Genomic DNA, 15,811 nt, shown 5'->3' on the forward strand with positions numbered 1-15,811 from the left:
CCGGGAAACACCTGTGGGCTCCTGGGCATGTCCGTCCAGACTCAGTAGGCCCTGCTGGGACAGCCTATGCCCAAGCTCCGAGCTCATCTCCCTATTACCACCCCAGTGGGCTTCAGGAGTTGGTGTGTGCCAACAGCAGCCCTCCCCATTACCCACCCTACGTCAGCCCCACCAACAAGCCCTTAGGGCGTGGATTCCTGGATGGCTCATTTGCAACCTGGGGAGGCAGGGCAGTCAGTGTGTGTGGCCCGGGGACACTGCAGGTGTGTGTGCTCACCCCTCCCCAATAGCTGCTGCTGTTAGCTAGCACATGGGGTCAGTTGGTAGTGCCGCCTGGGTAGCCTCCTAGAGCCAGGGGTCTGGCAGGCTCCGCGGGCGAATAGCCTATGGAAGCCGAGGGGGGCTCGCCTGTTCCAAAATCCAAAACGTGCTGCGGCCTGCAGGGACACAGGGGACACAAGTGGGTGTGTGTCTTGCAGAGCCCGGTCAGAGGGAGGGAGGCTGGCTGCTGAGGCGCAGCCAGCTCCAGCCCTTCGTGAACTGCTAGCGGAGGTTTCGGGAGGGGGCCTGCCAACTCAGACCTCCCATCTCTGTGGCTGTAGCCGGCCAGGCAGGCTGCAGGGTCGGGTGCGGCCATGGGCCTAGGGGGCTTCTTGCCTGTGTGCGGGGCTTCCACGCACAAGCTGGCACCTCATCCCAGCCAAAGGGTGGTGGTGGGAACCCAGGTGGCACTCAGGGATGCAGGCGTGCCCAGCCTCCGGTCCTGCAGGCAACACCTGTGGGCCTCTGGGCATGTCTGTCCAGCCTCAGGAGGCCCTGCTGGGACAGCCCATGCGTGAGCTCCGAGCTCATCTCCCTATTACCGCCCCAGTGGGCTTCAGGAGTGGGTGTGTGCCTACAGCAGCCCTCCCCACCCTCGTCGGCCCCACCCGTAATCCCTTAGAGTGAGGATTCCTGGAGGGCTCATTTGCAACCTGGTGAGGCAGGGCAGTCAGTGTGTGTGGCCTGGGGAGACCCGCAGGTGTGTGTGCTCACCCTCCCCCCACAAGGCACTGCCAATAAAAAGAACCTGGGGTCAGTTGGTAGCGCCACCTGGGCAGCCTCCTAGAGCCAGGGGTCTGGCAGGCTTCACGGGCTAATGACCTATGGAAGCCGAGGGGGGCCCACCCGCTCCAAAACCCAAAATGCGCTGCGGCCTCCAGGGACACAGGGGACACAAGTGTGTGTGTGTCTTGCAGTGCCCGGCCAGAGGGAGGGAGGCTGCTGAGGCGCAGCCGGCTCCAGCCCTTCGGGGAACTGCCAGCAGAGGCTTCGGGAGTGGGGGCTGCCAACTCAGACCTCCCGTCTCTGGCTGTAACCGGCCAGGCAGGCTGCAGGGTCGGGGGGGCCCGTGGGAATAGGGGGCTTCTTGCCTATGGGCGGGGCTTCCACGCACAAGGTGGCACCTCATCCCGGCCCAAGGTTGGTGGCAGGAACCCAGGAGGTGCCTGGGGACGCAGGAGTGCCCAGACTCCAGACTTGCAGGGAACACCTGTGAGACCCCGGGCATGTCTGTCCAGTCTCAGGAGGCCCTGCTGGGATAGTCCGTGCCCGAGCTCCGAGCTCATCTCCCTATTACCACCTCAGTGGGCTTCAGGAGTGGGTGTGTGCCAACAGAAGCCCTCCCCACACACCCACGCTGTCCGTCCCACCCACAAGCCCCTAGGGCGAGGATTCCCGGAGGCCTCATTTGCAACTCGGGAAGGCAGGGCAGTCAGTGTGTGTGGCCCGGGGACACTGCAGGTGTGTGTGTTCACCCTCCCCCCAACAGCTTCTGCTGCTAGCTAGTACCTGGGGTCAGTTGGTAGCGCTGCCTGGGCAGGTTCCTAGAGCCAGGGGTCTGGCAGGCTTCACGGTCGAATGACCTATGGTAGCCAAGTGGGGCCCACCCACTACAAAACCCAAAATGCACTGTGGCCTCCAGGGACACATGGGACACAAGTGTGTGTGTGTCTTGCAGAGCCCGGCCAGAGGGAGGGAGGCTGCTGAGGCGCAGCCGGCTCTAGCACTTCGTGGAAATTCCCGGGAAGGCTTCGGGAGTGGGGGCTGCCAACTCAGACTTCCCATCTCTGTGGCTGCAGCCGGCCAGGCATGCTGCAGGCTCAGGCGCGGCCGTGGGCCTAGGGGGCTTCTTGCCTGTGGGCGGGGCTTCCACGCACAAGGTGGCACCTCATCCCGACCCAAGGTTGGTGGCAGGAACCCAGGCGGCACTTGGGGATGCAGGAGTGCCCAGACTCCTGTCGTTCAGGCAACACCTGAGGGCCCCTGTGCGTGTCCGTCCAGCCTCAGAAGGCCCTGCTGGGACAGCCCGTGCCCGAGCTCCAAGCTCATCTCCCTATTACCACCCCAGTGGGCTTCAGCAGTGGGTGTATGCCAGCAGGGACACAGGGGACACAAGTGGGTGTGTGTCTTGCAGTGCCTGGCCAGAGGAAGGGAGGCTACTGAGGCACAACCGGTTCCAGCCCTTCGGGGAACTGCTAGTGGAGGCTTCGGGAGTTGGGGCTGCCAACTCAAACCTCCCGTCTCTGTGGCTGTAGCCGTCCAGGCAGGCTACAGCGTCGGATGCGGCTGTGTGCCTAGGGGTCTTCTCGCCTGTGGGCGGTGCTTCCACGCACAAGGTGGCACCATATCCCACCCAAGGGTGGTGGCGGGAACCCAGGAGGTGCTTGTAGATGCAGGAGTGCCCAGACTCCCGTCCTGAAGGCAACACCCCAGGGCCCCCTGGTGTGTCCGTCCAGCCTCAGGAGTCCCTCTTGGAACAGCCCGTGCCCGAGCTCTGAGCTCATCTCCCTTGTACCGCCCCAGTGGGCTTCAGGAGTGGGTGTGTGCCAGCAGCAGCCCTCCCCACTCACCCACCGTGCGTCGGCCCTGACCACAAGCCCCTAGGACGAGGATTCCAGGAGGGCTCATTTGCAATCTGCGGAGGCAGGTCAGTCAATCTGTGTGTGGCCTGGTGACACCTGCAGGTGTGTTTTCTTACCCCCCCCCTGCCAAAGTTCCCACTAGCTAGCACCTGGGGTCAGGTGGCAGCGCCGCCTGGGCAGCCTCCTAGAGCCAGGGGTCTGGCAGGCTCTGCAGGCAAATGGCCTACGGAAGCTGAGGGGGGTCCGCCCGCTCCAAAACCCAAAACGCACTGAGGCCTCCAGGGACACAGTGGATTCAAGTGGGTGTGTGGCTGGCAGTGCCCGGCCAGAGGCAGGGAGGCTGCTGAGGCGCAGCCGGCTCCAGGCCTTCGGGGAACTGCCAGCGGAGGCTTCGGGAGTGGGGGCTGCCAACTCAGACCTCCCGTCTCTGGCTGCAGCCGGCCAGGCAGGCTGCAGGGTCGGGGGCGGCCGTGGCCCTAGGGGGTTTCTTGCCTGTGTGCGGGGCTTCCACGCACAATTGGCACCTCATCCTGGCCCAAGGGTGGTGGTGGGAACCCAGTCGGCACTCAGGTACGCAGGAGTGCCCAGACTCCGGTCCTGCAGGCAACACCTGTGGGACCCCGGGCGTGTCCGTCCAGCCTCAGGAGGCCCTGCTGGAACAGCCCGTGCCTGAGCTCAGAGCTCATCTCCCTTGGACCACCCCAGTGGGCTTCAGGAGTGGGTGTGTGCCAGCAGCAGCCCTCCCCACCCTCCCACCCTGGGTCAGCCCCACCCACAAGCCCCTAGGTCGAGGATTCAGTGAGGGCTCATTTGCAACTCAGCGAGGCAGGGTAGTCAGTGTGTGTGGCCCAGGGACACTTGCAGGTATGTGTGCTCACCCCTACCCTGCCGGCTGCTGCCTCTAGCTAGCACCTGGGGTCAGTTGGCAGCACCACCTGGGTAGCCTCCTAGTTCAGGGGTCTGGCAGGCTCCGTGGGTGAATGGCCTACGGAAGCTGAGGGGGGCCCGCCCACTCTAAAACCCAAAACAGGCTTTGGCCTCCAGGAGCACAGGGGACACAATTGGGTGTGTGTCTTGCAGTGCCCGGCCAGAGGGAGGGAGGCTGCTGAGGCGCAGCCGGCTCTAGCCCTTTGATGAACTGCCAGCGGAGGCTTCGGGAGTGGGGGCTGCCAACTCAGACCTCCCGTCTCTGTGGCTGCAGCTGGCAGGGCAGGCTGTAGGATCGGGCATGGCCGTTGGCCTAGGGGGCTTCTTGCCTGTGTGCGGGGCTTCCATGCACAAGGTGGCACCTCATCCCAGCCCAAGGGTGGTTGCGGGAACCCAGGAGGCGCTCGGGAACGGAGGAGTGCCCAGACTCCGGTCCTGCAGGCAACAGCTGTGGGCCCCCGGGCGTGTCCGTCCAGCCTCAGGAGGCCCTGCTGGGACTGCCCATGCCCGAGCTCTGAGCTCATCTCCCTCTTACAGCCCCAGTGAGAGGGAAAGGGAGGAAGGGAGGGAAGAAGGAAGAGAGAGGTTCAGATACAGAGGCAGAGATGGAGAAAGATATTCTATCTGCTAGTTCATTGCCCAAATGGCTGCAATGACCAGGGTTGGGCCAGGCTGAAGCCAGGAACCATGAGCTTCATCTGGGTTTCCCAAATGAATGCAGGGGCCCAAGATCTTGAGCCATCCTCTATTACTTTCCCAGGCACATTAGTAGGGAGCTGGATTGGAAATGGAGCAGCCAATGGTTGAACCTGCATCCATATGGGATGATTGCATCATAGGCTCTGGCTTAACCCATTAGGCCACAATGCTGGTCTCAAAAGTTCATTTAGACACTGTGCTGTGGAAACACCAAAGTCCATCAGTGTCCTTTTAAATCTGCTATTATATCATTAAGCATTATAATTTCTACTTGGATCAAAGTATGGGCTTTTCAAAAACACATGCATATACACAAGAATAATTTATTCATTTTTTAATTTTCTTTCACTTTCTCTGATATCTAGAATTTAATGGACATATTTCTAATGTTTTATTTATCATCCATTTTATTTCTTTTTCTCATTTAGGCATCTGGGCACCTAAAAACACATTTTTTAATTTCTATATTTTTTTTGAAAAATCTTTTTGTGGAGCTTCTGGGTGGGTGCAATTTAAGCAGGTAGGGATTGGGTATATCACTTTGCCAAAGTCACCATGACACATTACAACAAATGGGATGGTTTAATTCACCAGATGTTGTTTCTCATAGTCCTGCACATTGGAAGTCTGAGATCAAGGTGTTTGCAGGCTTGGTTACTTTTGCGACCTCACTCCCTGGCTTCCAGTCAGCCAGCAACTTGCTGTGTGCTCACATGGTATTTCCTCTGTCCATGTGAATACCTGGTGGCTCTCCTTATAAGGACAGTTATGAATCTGGATTAGGGCCTCACACTTGATATCATTTTCCTTCTGTTATATCTTTAAAGGTCCTGTATGTAGAAACAATCACATTGGAGGTTAGGGGTGCAAGATATTCACTTTTGGGAAAGTCAGTTCAGCCCATTACAGTGAGAAGTCCCAGTGCTCTGCCTCAATGAATCCAGGTCAGAGGAGGGCTTAATGCTTGAAATGAGGGTTAGGATTCCTCATAATATTATTCTATGCTGTCTCTCATATGTGCACACAAAAATATATATACATTTACAAATTCCTGTGTATGCATACACAAAATGTAGATGTTTAAATGTTGTATTCAGGCAACATCAACATAGTAACCCATAAAGTGGAATGTTAGAAAATACTAAAATGGAAAAGAAATAGGAAAATGACAACCCGGTGAGTTATATAAGAGTATATATGAGTCCATCATTCATCATTCCCAAAAAACAAGCATCATAGTATGAGAAACAAAACTAAAACACAGGAATACAGGCCAGTTTACATGAGGAGTGTTGTCCTAATTTTTTTATAAACTTTTAATTAATGTTAATCTGGTAGAAATTATGATTATATAGCAAAAAGGGAAGATAGATTCTGAGAGAATATCAGTCTGTTTCTGTAGCAACAGGTTTAATGCTTTTTTTTTTTTTTTGGACAGGCAGAGTGGACAGTGAGAGACAGAGAGAAAGGTCTTCCTTTTGCCGTTGGTTCACCCTCCAATGGCCACCGCGGCCGGCGCATCGCACTGATCTGAAGCCAGGAGCCAGGTGCTTGTCCTGGTCTCCCATGGGGTGCAGGGCCTAAGGACTTGGGCCATCCTCCACTACCTTTCCGGGCCATAGCAGAGAGCTGGCCTGGAAGAGGGGCAACCAGGACAGAATCCGGCACCCCGACGGGACTAGGACCCAGTATGCCAGCACCGCAAGGCAGAGGATTAGCCTATTGAGCCATGGCGCTGGCCTAATGCTTCCTTTTATCTTCGAGCATTATCTACTAAAGTAACTGCAGAGTGGTTCATTATGGATTTTTCAATTCCTTGCCAGTTTTACATAATAACATTTTAAAAATTATGGCTACATTTTTTTATTTACTTGAAATGCAGAGTTATAGAGAGGCAGAGAAAGAGAGAAAGAGAGAGAGGGAGTGAGGTAGATAATTCATCCACTGGTTCACTCCCCAAATGGCCACCATGGCCAGAGCTGGGCCAATCCAAAACCAGGAGCCTGGGGCTTCTTCTGGATCTACAACGTGGGTGCAGAGACCCATGCACTTGGGCTATCTTCTATTGCTTTTCCCGGTGCATTAGCAGGCAGCTGGATTGGAAGTGGAGCAGCCAGAACTCGAACCCATATGGGATGCTGGCACTGTAGGCAATGGCTTTACCTGCTAATGCCACAGTGCTGGCTCATAGATGTGCTTTTAATTCTTGTACTTATTTTACCAGTTTGGTGAAATAGATATGGTTATTAGTAAACTTGTGATAAAATGTCAAACAGACATAAATGTCACATTAGTTTGTTCAAAGCCAACAAAGTGCATCAGTAATGTGATAAATTCAAGAATACTGAAAACTTATTGAGTTTGTTTTTAGTAGCTAATAGATAATTACTATGTGGTAATTAGAAACATAATTCACAAGTTACTGAGTACTCATGTATTAAAATTGAATGGGAGGGCGGTGCTGTGGCATGCAGGTGAAGCCTCAGCCAGCAGTGCCGGCATCCCATATGGGCACCAGTTCAAGACCCAGTTGTTCCAGTTCTGCTCAAGCTCTCTGCTATGGCCTCGGAAAGCAGTAGAAGATGGCCCAAGTCCTTGGGCCCCTGCACCCATGTGGGAGACCTGGAGGAAGCTCCTGGTTCCTGGCTCCTGGCTTTGTATTGGCACAGCTGTGGCCAGTGTGGTCAGTTGGAGAGTAAGCCAGCAGATGAAAGGCATCTCTCTCTCTCTGCCTCTCTTTCTCTTTCTGTGTAACCCTTTTAAGTAAATTAATTAATCTTAAATATAAATGAATGGGGGGACCTCACGTCCGCAAGGAGTCGCACCTACCTCACCACGGATGCACACTCCTGAAGACAGAATATGTAACTTCTAAAAGTGAAAGACCAAGAGCCAGCAACACAATCCAAGTCTCCTACATGGTTGGCAGGAATCCAATTACTTGGACTATGACCACTGCCTCCCAGGGTCTGCATTAGTTGGAAGCTAGAGTCTGGAGCTGGAGCCGGGCTTCAAACCTAGGCACTTAGGTGTGGGACAGAGGTGTCTTAACTATTAGACCAAATGCCTGCTTTGAGGCTCTTTGATTAACTTTCTTCAAGCAGAAGCCACATGGTGTAATGGGAAAAACAGCCTTGGAATCTAACAAAGTTGATTCCTGGATTGAGTCCCAGTTCTGCGTGACCTTGGACAAGTTGCTTTACTTCTATGAATTTCCGTTTCCTTCTCAATGGACACTTTGCAACCCAGTGTCTAGGAGCGCCCCTAGCACAACCTGAGTCAGCCTAAACGAATAGCAGCCATGATTACGAGTCTACCACTCCGCGACCCTCTCGAGGCCGGCGCCCTCTCTCAGCAAGTGTGTGCACAGCTTGCGCTGCCCCCTGCTCTCTGGGCTCGAGAGTCTGCCCGCTGGGTGTCCTCTGGCAGACCACAGAGTGGCAGCGCGATGGTCTCTAGGTGTCCCCGGCCCATCCCGACACAGAAGGGGCCCATCACCAAGGGCTCAGCCGCATTCCTCAGGGTGCAGGAGATCGAAGGAGCGGGCCAAACGTGTGCGCGGCCAGCATCCCCTCAGCGCTCCCCTCGGCTCTCGCTCTGCCTCCTCCCGCCAGGGTCACCACCCAGCAGTGGTGTCTGCAGAGCACACAGAGCGAGTGGCGCCCGCACTCCCTGCGCTGCTCCACAAGCTGGGCCCGGCCGCCCTGGATGCTGAGGCGGCAGACTGGAAAGCTGCTGGTCTAGCGCGCCCAGAGTGGAGATCCTCGTACCCACGCAGGCCGTACACCTTCAGCCTGTGCGCAATGAGGCGCTGAAGCAGCCGCTGGCGCTGCGGGGCCGCCCCCAAGGACGAGAAAGCGGCCTGGCTGAGGGCGGGGGCGCTGGCTTGCTGGAGTAGAGGGGCGGTGGGTTCATGGCGCAAAAACGTTCCCTGCCTCTCTCCCTGCTCCCTGGCCCTGGACTAGGCTGTCCAGCCCCCATCTCTCCTATTCCACCACCATTGCCTCCTCCATGGGCAATGACAGCGGCTGGCCTGGCCGGTGGAGCCCGAGCAGCAAGCGAGACCGGTAGTACTGTGAGCTCTGCGGAAGATGCAGAACCTGCTGTGCTGCAGCCACAGCACCAGCGCCAGGATTGGAACAAGCAGGAGCTCCTGTGCCAGGGCCAGAGGGCGCCTCTGGACGCGGGGCAGGCTCGCACCAGCACCCTGGCCATTCCCACAATGCCACGGCCCAGGGCCGGTGGGGCCAGAGCCCAAGAGGCCAGGAGATGCAGCCAAGGCCTTTGCTGCATCCCGCCTCGCGCAAACCCGGGCCTCCAGGGTCTGGCGGCTACGGCAGAGGTGGAGCCAGGGAAGGAGGAACCGCTGACCCGCCATCGCTGTATCAGGAGAAGGCGAACCTGTACCCGCTTAGCCCATGCTCAGTGAGGGCCTAAGCCATAGGTGTAGTCTGCAGCCCAAAGGGCCGAGGAAGCTGCTTCTGGCGCTGCCTTGCATGAACAAGCGTGGCATCTGTGTAGTGGACAACTTCCTGGGCAAGATAGGTGACGAGATGCTCGCCCTGCACTGCACAGGCAGGTTCACAGATGGCCAGCTGGTTAGCCCGAAGAGCGACTCCTCCTAGGACATCAGAAGGGATAAGATCACCTGGATCGAGGGCAAGAAGCCCGGCTGTGAAACCACTGGGCTGCTGATGAGCAGCATGGACAACCAGATCCGCCACTGTAACGAGAAGCTGGGCAACTACAAAATCAATGGCCGGACGAAAGCCATGGTTGCCTGTTATCCAGGCAATGGAACAGGTTATGTGTGGTATGTTGATAATCCAAATGGAGATGGGAGATGTGTGACATGTATATATTATCTTAATAAAGAGTGGGGTGCTAAGGTAAGTGGAGGTATACTTCGAATTTTCCAGAAGGCAAAGCCCAGTTTTCTGACATTGAACTCAAATTTGATAGACTGCTATTTTTCTGGTCTGACCCTCGCAGCCCTCATGAAGTACAACCACCATATGCCGCAAAGGACACAATAACTGTTGGGTATTTTGATGCAGATGAGAGAGCAGGAGCTAAAATAAAATATCTAACAGGTGAAAAAGGAGTGAGGGTTGAACTCAATAAACCTTCTGAGTCAATCAGTAAGTATGTCTTATACAGCCTCTCATCCAGCAATACCCTTGGTTCACGACAATAATTGTTGACACTGTTTGTTAACTTGTGAATGTAAATAAGTGGGATAAAGAAAAATAGACAACCAGTGGGCATTTTAATAAGGAAAAGATAGAACTGTTTTATGTTGCATCAAAGAAGAAGATTTCACTGCTGTGGCTTTGTACTGCATGATCCACTCAGAATCTGTGATTGCTTATGGGAAGAAGGTAAGCTGTCAGTGGAAAATGGTTTTTACATCTGGACATGAAATAAGTGCCCTGTGTAAAATTTTTTCATTCCTATATTTTGTCTGATCTGTCATCTCGCTGAGTTATTTCATATCTCCCTTTTTTATATCAAGTTTGAATTTGGGGTATTTTTTGTATGATTTTGTATGATTAGGTACAATTTATCAAAACTGAATTGAGAAAAAATTACAGTATTAGTTCTTAATCTATTTTTGTAAACCTCTTCATACTATTCAATTTTTGCCCTAAAAGACCTCTCAAAATGATGGTTGCTAGTGGCTGATGATTAATTAATTTTCTTTTCATTTAAAATAAGAAAAGGGGCACTTTACCAATGGAAACATCAGATTTTTTGTAGTCCTATCTTGGTCTAATTTGGGTTCTTAAAGATTGCTGCTGTCATGTTTTGACATTGTTAATAATGAACCCTAACATTGAAACAGTCACTGTTTATTACCAGTAACTTCAGTTCATGTTTTATAAGGAAAAATACACTGTAAGAAGGATTTATCCTTTCAAGTTTTTTTTTTCTTTAACAAAATGCACTAAATGAATTTGAGATTATCCTCAGCACCAAGTTCTTGAGATAAATGTTTTCTAAGGCTTTTCCTTTTGCTTTCCAATTGATTATACTTTCAAACTTATTGTTTTCTTCCTAATACTATAAACCATCTGATTTTCAGATCAGAACTCTGTTTCATTTGAAGAACATCAGGGGGTGATTATATTTCCATTGAGAAGGAAACGTGTTTTCACAGACTTGATGTTCAGTGAGTCTTCAGACAGCTCTTGAGACATTGCCCAAATGTGACGCCAGCCTTCTTGTCAGTACTGAAAGGTGTATGCCTAGTTTAGAAAAATGAACAAGTGCAAAACCAGATAATTTTATTTTTTTTATGTTTTTGTAGTTTTGTTTTTTATATTTGAGAAAAAGAAGGAACATTTTGTAATCACATAAGGCCTCTCAGACTTCTATTACTTAACGAACGAGTTGAGATAGACATCTTAGAGTTCACTCTCCTAAGCTCTTTAGCAAAGAGCCCTTACCAATTTATGTTTCTAACCCCCTTCTTCAATCTTCTTTGCCAAAATCTGAGTATACAGAAACATTTCTATATATTTCTTTTTTAAAAGATTTACTTTAGTCAGAGTTATTTATTTAGTCAGAGTTACACAGAGAGAGAAGGAGAAGCAGAGAGAGAGAGAGGTCTTCCATCTGCTGGCTCACTCTCCAATTGGCTGAGCTGATCTGAAGCCAGGATCCAGGAGCCTCCTCCAGGTCTGCAGGGACCCAAGGACTTGGGCTATCTTCTACAGCTTGCCCAGGCCATAGCAGAGAGCTGCATCAGAAGTGGAGCATCCAGAATTTGAACCGGTGCCCATATGGGATGCCGGCACTGCAGGCAGTGGCTTTACCTGCTATGCCACAGTGCTGGCCCCTCTATGTATTTCAATTTATAGCAGTTTTAGCATCTATATAGTTTGTATGCAATTAGAGACCTTTTCTATGGAAAACTCAGTAATTTTTATTAAAAGATTGCTATTATTCATGTGTAATATGAAAAAAAATATTTAGTGAAACTGACAGTATGAATTTAGAATGGGATTAAATATTCTATATTGTGTTCTCACATAGGAGAACCTGCAGGAAAAAAAGTGGTAGTTTATTGTTTTTCCTTGCTCATGTTCAGCTTTGTCCACTTGCTCCTCCAGATGATAACGTAACATCTCTACAGTAAGTGCCTCTCTGCCAGCCCGACCTGGGAGAACAAGTTATCCTTGACATCTGGTCTATAGTGCAGTGCACTGCCTTGAGCCACAACTCAAAAGCACTGTCATTTTAGGGTTAGTAGAAATTGTTTTAGGTAGACTGAAGTCTGTTAAGCATAGCCTTTTCATTTGGGAGCCCCTGCTCAAATGCGTGTAGCTTTGCAGTTGTATACTTATCATATACAACTATCCATTGGTTGTGCTTGGTAGGCAGATCTTAGATTGTATTTTTTTGCAAAAGTTTATATACTTTCATGGAGATCAGTGTGAAAATATCAAGAAATTGGGATAGCCATTTCTTTTAATATTCACTGAAACTATTTGATGTTAGTGGGAGCATTAACTTGTCCCCGAGCAGGACTATATTTAAAACTAAATTGAAAATGGTTTGTGGCCTATATGTGTTTATTTCTAGTTAAAGATAATTCTTCACAGTGCTTATTTTTATTCAACACATTAACCAGTTGTAAAACAGAACTTTATCAATAGTAGGCAAAGAATTTCAGGGTTCCTATATAGACAAGACTATAAAGTCATAATTTGGAAAGCAGTGTTTCATTATGAAATAGCTCTCAGGGTGCTTGTAAAGCTAATCTAATTAAAAAGATGTATAAATGTTCTTGAAATATATTGAATGGTTCCTAGATAAAATTCTGGCATGACACCCCTCCATTATAGCAAGTTACTTAAAAGAAAAACAAAAAGCCAACCATTTAAATGTTCTGTAAATGGTCTGAAGGTCATACAGCAAATAAAAGAAAAATAGTTACTGAAGAAGGTCTTCTAAGAATCAGGAAGAGCATGGAGATCCAGTGGTATTTGAATCCAGACCTCCTCTCTCCCTCCCATCAGTGAAATGGGAACTCTATTTCAGACACATGGAGACAAGATCATGAGGCTTCCTCTCCCAGCAGTTGGCTGGCGAGTATTCTGAGTGTGACAAGACATGCTCATTTTTTCTCCTTCCACAGGTATCTGCTGCTGGTCATATGTTATATTGAGTGCAACTGAGAGGTGTGCTTCTGACCTCATTTGTTGTTGGGGACTCTACATTGTGCATAAGAACACTTAGATACCATCATCAGTTGCATGTAATGTTTACAATAGGAAGATTTCTCAAAATAGTAGATTTGCGGTTGCTATGGATTGGAGGGATGAGCATATAGTTAAGAAAAAGTTAAAAGGCACTAAATTTGGGGGGATTTTGCACTTTAATAAAATTGGCAACTTTTTTACACAAAAGACATAATTTCCATCTTTAAAAATGTTTTTAAAATTATATTTAAATTTCACAATTTCATGTATTTTCATATATAGAGATTTAGGAGCATAATGATACTTCCTACCATACCCTCCCTCCCACCCATGCTTCAACAATTCCTCCTCCCTTTCATATTCCTACTCTTAATTTTTACAAAGATCTAATTTCTGTTTACTTACTGATTGCATGGTTAACTTTAAACTAGGTAAGAGTTCAACAAACAGTATGAAAAAACAAAACAAAACAAAACACTGTTCCTCAACAATTGAGACAAGAACTGTAAACAACGTCAAGTCTCAAAATGTCCATTTCACTCCAACACATTACATTTTGGGCACTTTATTAATTACCCCAGGTTGGGAAAAACATATATCTATCTTTTGGGGATGGGCTTATTTCACTAAGTGTGCAGAGGAATCCATTTTGTAGCAAAGGACAAGATTTCAATTTCTTTTTATAACTGAGTAGTGATCCATAGTGTATATATACCATAATTTCTTTATCATGTCATCAGTTGATGGCCATCTGGGTCAATGCCATATCTTAGCTATTGGGAATTCAGCTGCAATGGATCTGGGGGTACAGATAACTCTTTCATATGCTGATTTCATTTCATTTGGGTAGATTCCTAGGAGTGAAATTAGTAGGGTATATTGCAAATTTATTTTCAGATTTCTGAGGTATTGCCCTACTGTCTTTCACAATGGATCTAACCAGTTTACATTGGATTAAGTTACCCTTTTTTCCCCACATCGCACCAGCATTTGTTCTTTATAGGTTTCTGTATGAGAGCTGTTCTAACTGGGATAAGGTGAAATCTCATTGTGGTTTTGATCTGCATTTCCCTGATGGCTAATGATCCTAAGCATTTTTTCAAGTGTCTGTTGGACATTTAAATTTCCTCTCTTGAAAAATGACTATTCAAGTCCTTTATCCAATTCTTAACTGGATTGTTTTGTTGTTGAATTTTCAGTAGCTTAGTTTGCAAACATTTCTTCCCATTAAGTTGGTTGTCTCTTCACTTTTCTGAGAGTTTCTTTTGCAGTGCTGAAGCTTCCCAGCTTGATGTAATCCCATTTGTCAATTTTGGCTTAGATTGCCTCTGCTTCTAGGTTCTTTTCCAAGAAGTCTGCCTATGCCAATATCTTGCAGTGTTTCCCTAATGTTCTCTAGTTATTGGATGGTATCAGGTCATAGATTTAGGCATTTGATCCATTTTGAGTGTATTTTTGTGTAAGGTGTAAGGTAGAGGTCTTGTTTCATACTTCTGCAAGTGGAGATCCAAACTTCCCAGCACCATTTGTTGAAGGGCCTGTCTTTCTCCAGGGATATATTTTAGCTCCTTTGTCAAAAATAAGTTGGTTGTAGATGTGTGGGTTGATTTCTGGAGTTCCATTCTGTTCCATTGGTCTGAACATCTATTTTTGTGCCAGTACTAGGCTGTTTTAATCATAACTACCCTGTTGTGTGTCTTGAAATCTGGTATTTTGATGCCTCAGGCTTTGCTTTTGTTGTATAACTTTGTTTTAGCTATTTAGGGTCACTTTTGTTTCCACATGAATTTTAGAATCATTTGCATAGAATGGGAATAGGAAAGGGAGAAGGTAGAAAGGTGGAAGTGTGGGTAGGAGGGCAGTTACAGTGGGAGAATCATTATATTTCTGAAGTTGTATTTTTAAAAAGCATGAAGTTTATACTCCTTAAATAAAAGGTTTCTGGGATGGGGCCAGCACTGTGGCACAGCTGGTTAGCCCTAGCCTGAAGTGCTGGCATCCCATATGGGTGCCATTTCTAGTCCCAGCAGCTCCACTTCTGATCCAGCTCTCTGCTGTGACCTGTGAAAGCAGTGGAAGATGGCCCAAGTTTTTGGGACCCTGAACCCGCATGGGAGACCCAAAAGATGCTCCTGGCTCCTGGCTTCAGATCGGCCCAGTTCCGGCCATTGCGGCCAATTGGGGAGTGAACCATCGGATGGAAGACCTCTTTCTCTCTAACTCTCCTCTCTGTGTAACTCTGAGTTTCAAATAAATAAATAAACCTTTAAAAAATTATTTGCATAGATCTGAGAAGGATGTTCTTGGTATTTTTATTTGGATCACTAAATATGCCTTCTATTCCATTGTCTGTTTCCACACCTTCAGGAACTCCTAAGAACTATATGTTGGGTTGTTTGATAGTTTCACATAAATCTCCTACACTATTTTTAAGTGTTCCAATTTCTTCTCTTTTTTTTGGTATGACATTTTCTAATTATTTCTTCTCCTTCCTCTCCTCCTCCTTGTCTTCCTCTTCTTCCTCCTCCTCCTCTTCCTCCTCCTTCTTCTTCTCCAAATATTTGTGTTCTAGCTTGGATATTCTTTCTTCTGCCTTACAAGTCTGTTGTTAAGGGTTTCCACTAGACTTTTATTGAATCTATTGAATTCTTAATTTCTAATATTTCATTTTGATTATTCTTTTAAAATCTAAATTTCACAAGAAAAATTTTCTTTCACGTAATGCATGGCTTTCTTTAATTCATGGATTTGCTTCTGATTTCTTTTGAGTAATCCTATGATTAATTTTTTGAATCCAATTTCCAGAATTTCATTGATGTCTTAATTTTTACATTTTAATGTTGATGTGTTGTGTTCCTTTTGTGGAGGATGTCATGTTGTGTTCTTTATTCTTGTTTCTTGAATTGAATTTCTGCATATATTTTAGGCATTTGTGGATATACTTGTGTTTTTTTTTCTCTGATGGCTTTTATCTTTGAAGTATGCTTTGTGGCTTAGTGGAATGCTTCCACTTTCTGTGAATGTCCAGAGGTGTGTGCTGGGTGTGGCCAGGGAGCTGTGGTCAATGCCCTAGCA

General features: G+C 48.3%; 1 long non-coding RNA gene and 1 pseudogene across 1 annotated transcript in view; one reads left to right on the plus strand and one right to left on the minus strand.

The window, feature by feature from the left end:
- The first annotated feature begins 8,540 nt into the window (after nucleotides 1-8,540).
- LOC133755184 (egl nine homolog 1-like) lies at nucleotides 8,541-9,726 on the plus strand (annotated as a pseudogene).
- A 129-nt stretch (nucleotides 9,727-9,855) lies between these two features.
- Nucleotides 9,856-15,811, minus strand: part of LOC133755289 (uncharacterized) — a 57,685-nt gene continuing 51,729 nt past the window's right edge. The window contains exon 3 of the long non-coding RNA XR_009865367.1: nucleotides 9,856-10,777. This is a non-coding gene — a long non-coding RNA (uncharacterized LOC133755289). The remainder of the gene's footprint in view (nucleotides 10,778-15,811) is intronic.

This window comes from Lepus europaeus, unplaced genomic scaffold, assembly GCF_033115175.1.
Source record: "Lepus europaeus isolate LE1 unplaced genomic scaffold, mLepTim1.pri SCAFFOLD_3_1, whole genome shotgun sequence".
Taxonomy (NCBI): domain Eukaryota; kingdom Metazoa; phylum Chordata; class Mammalia; order Lagomorpha; family Leporidae; genus Lepus; species Lepus europaeus.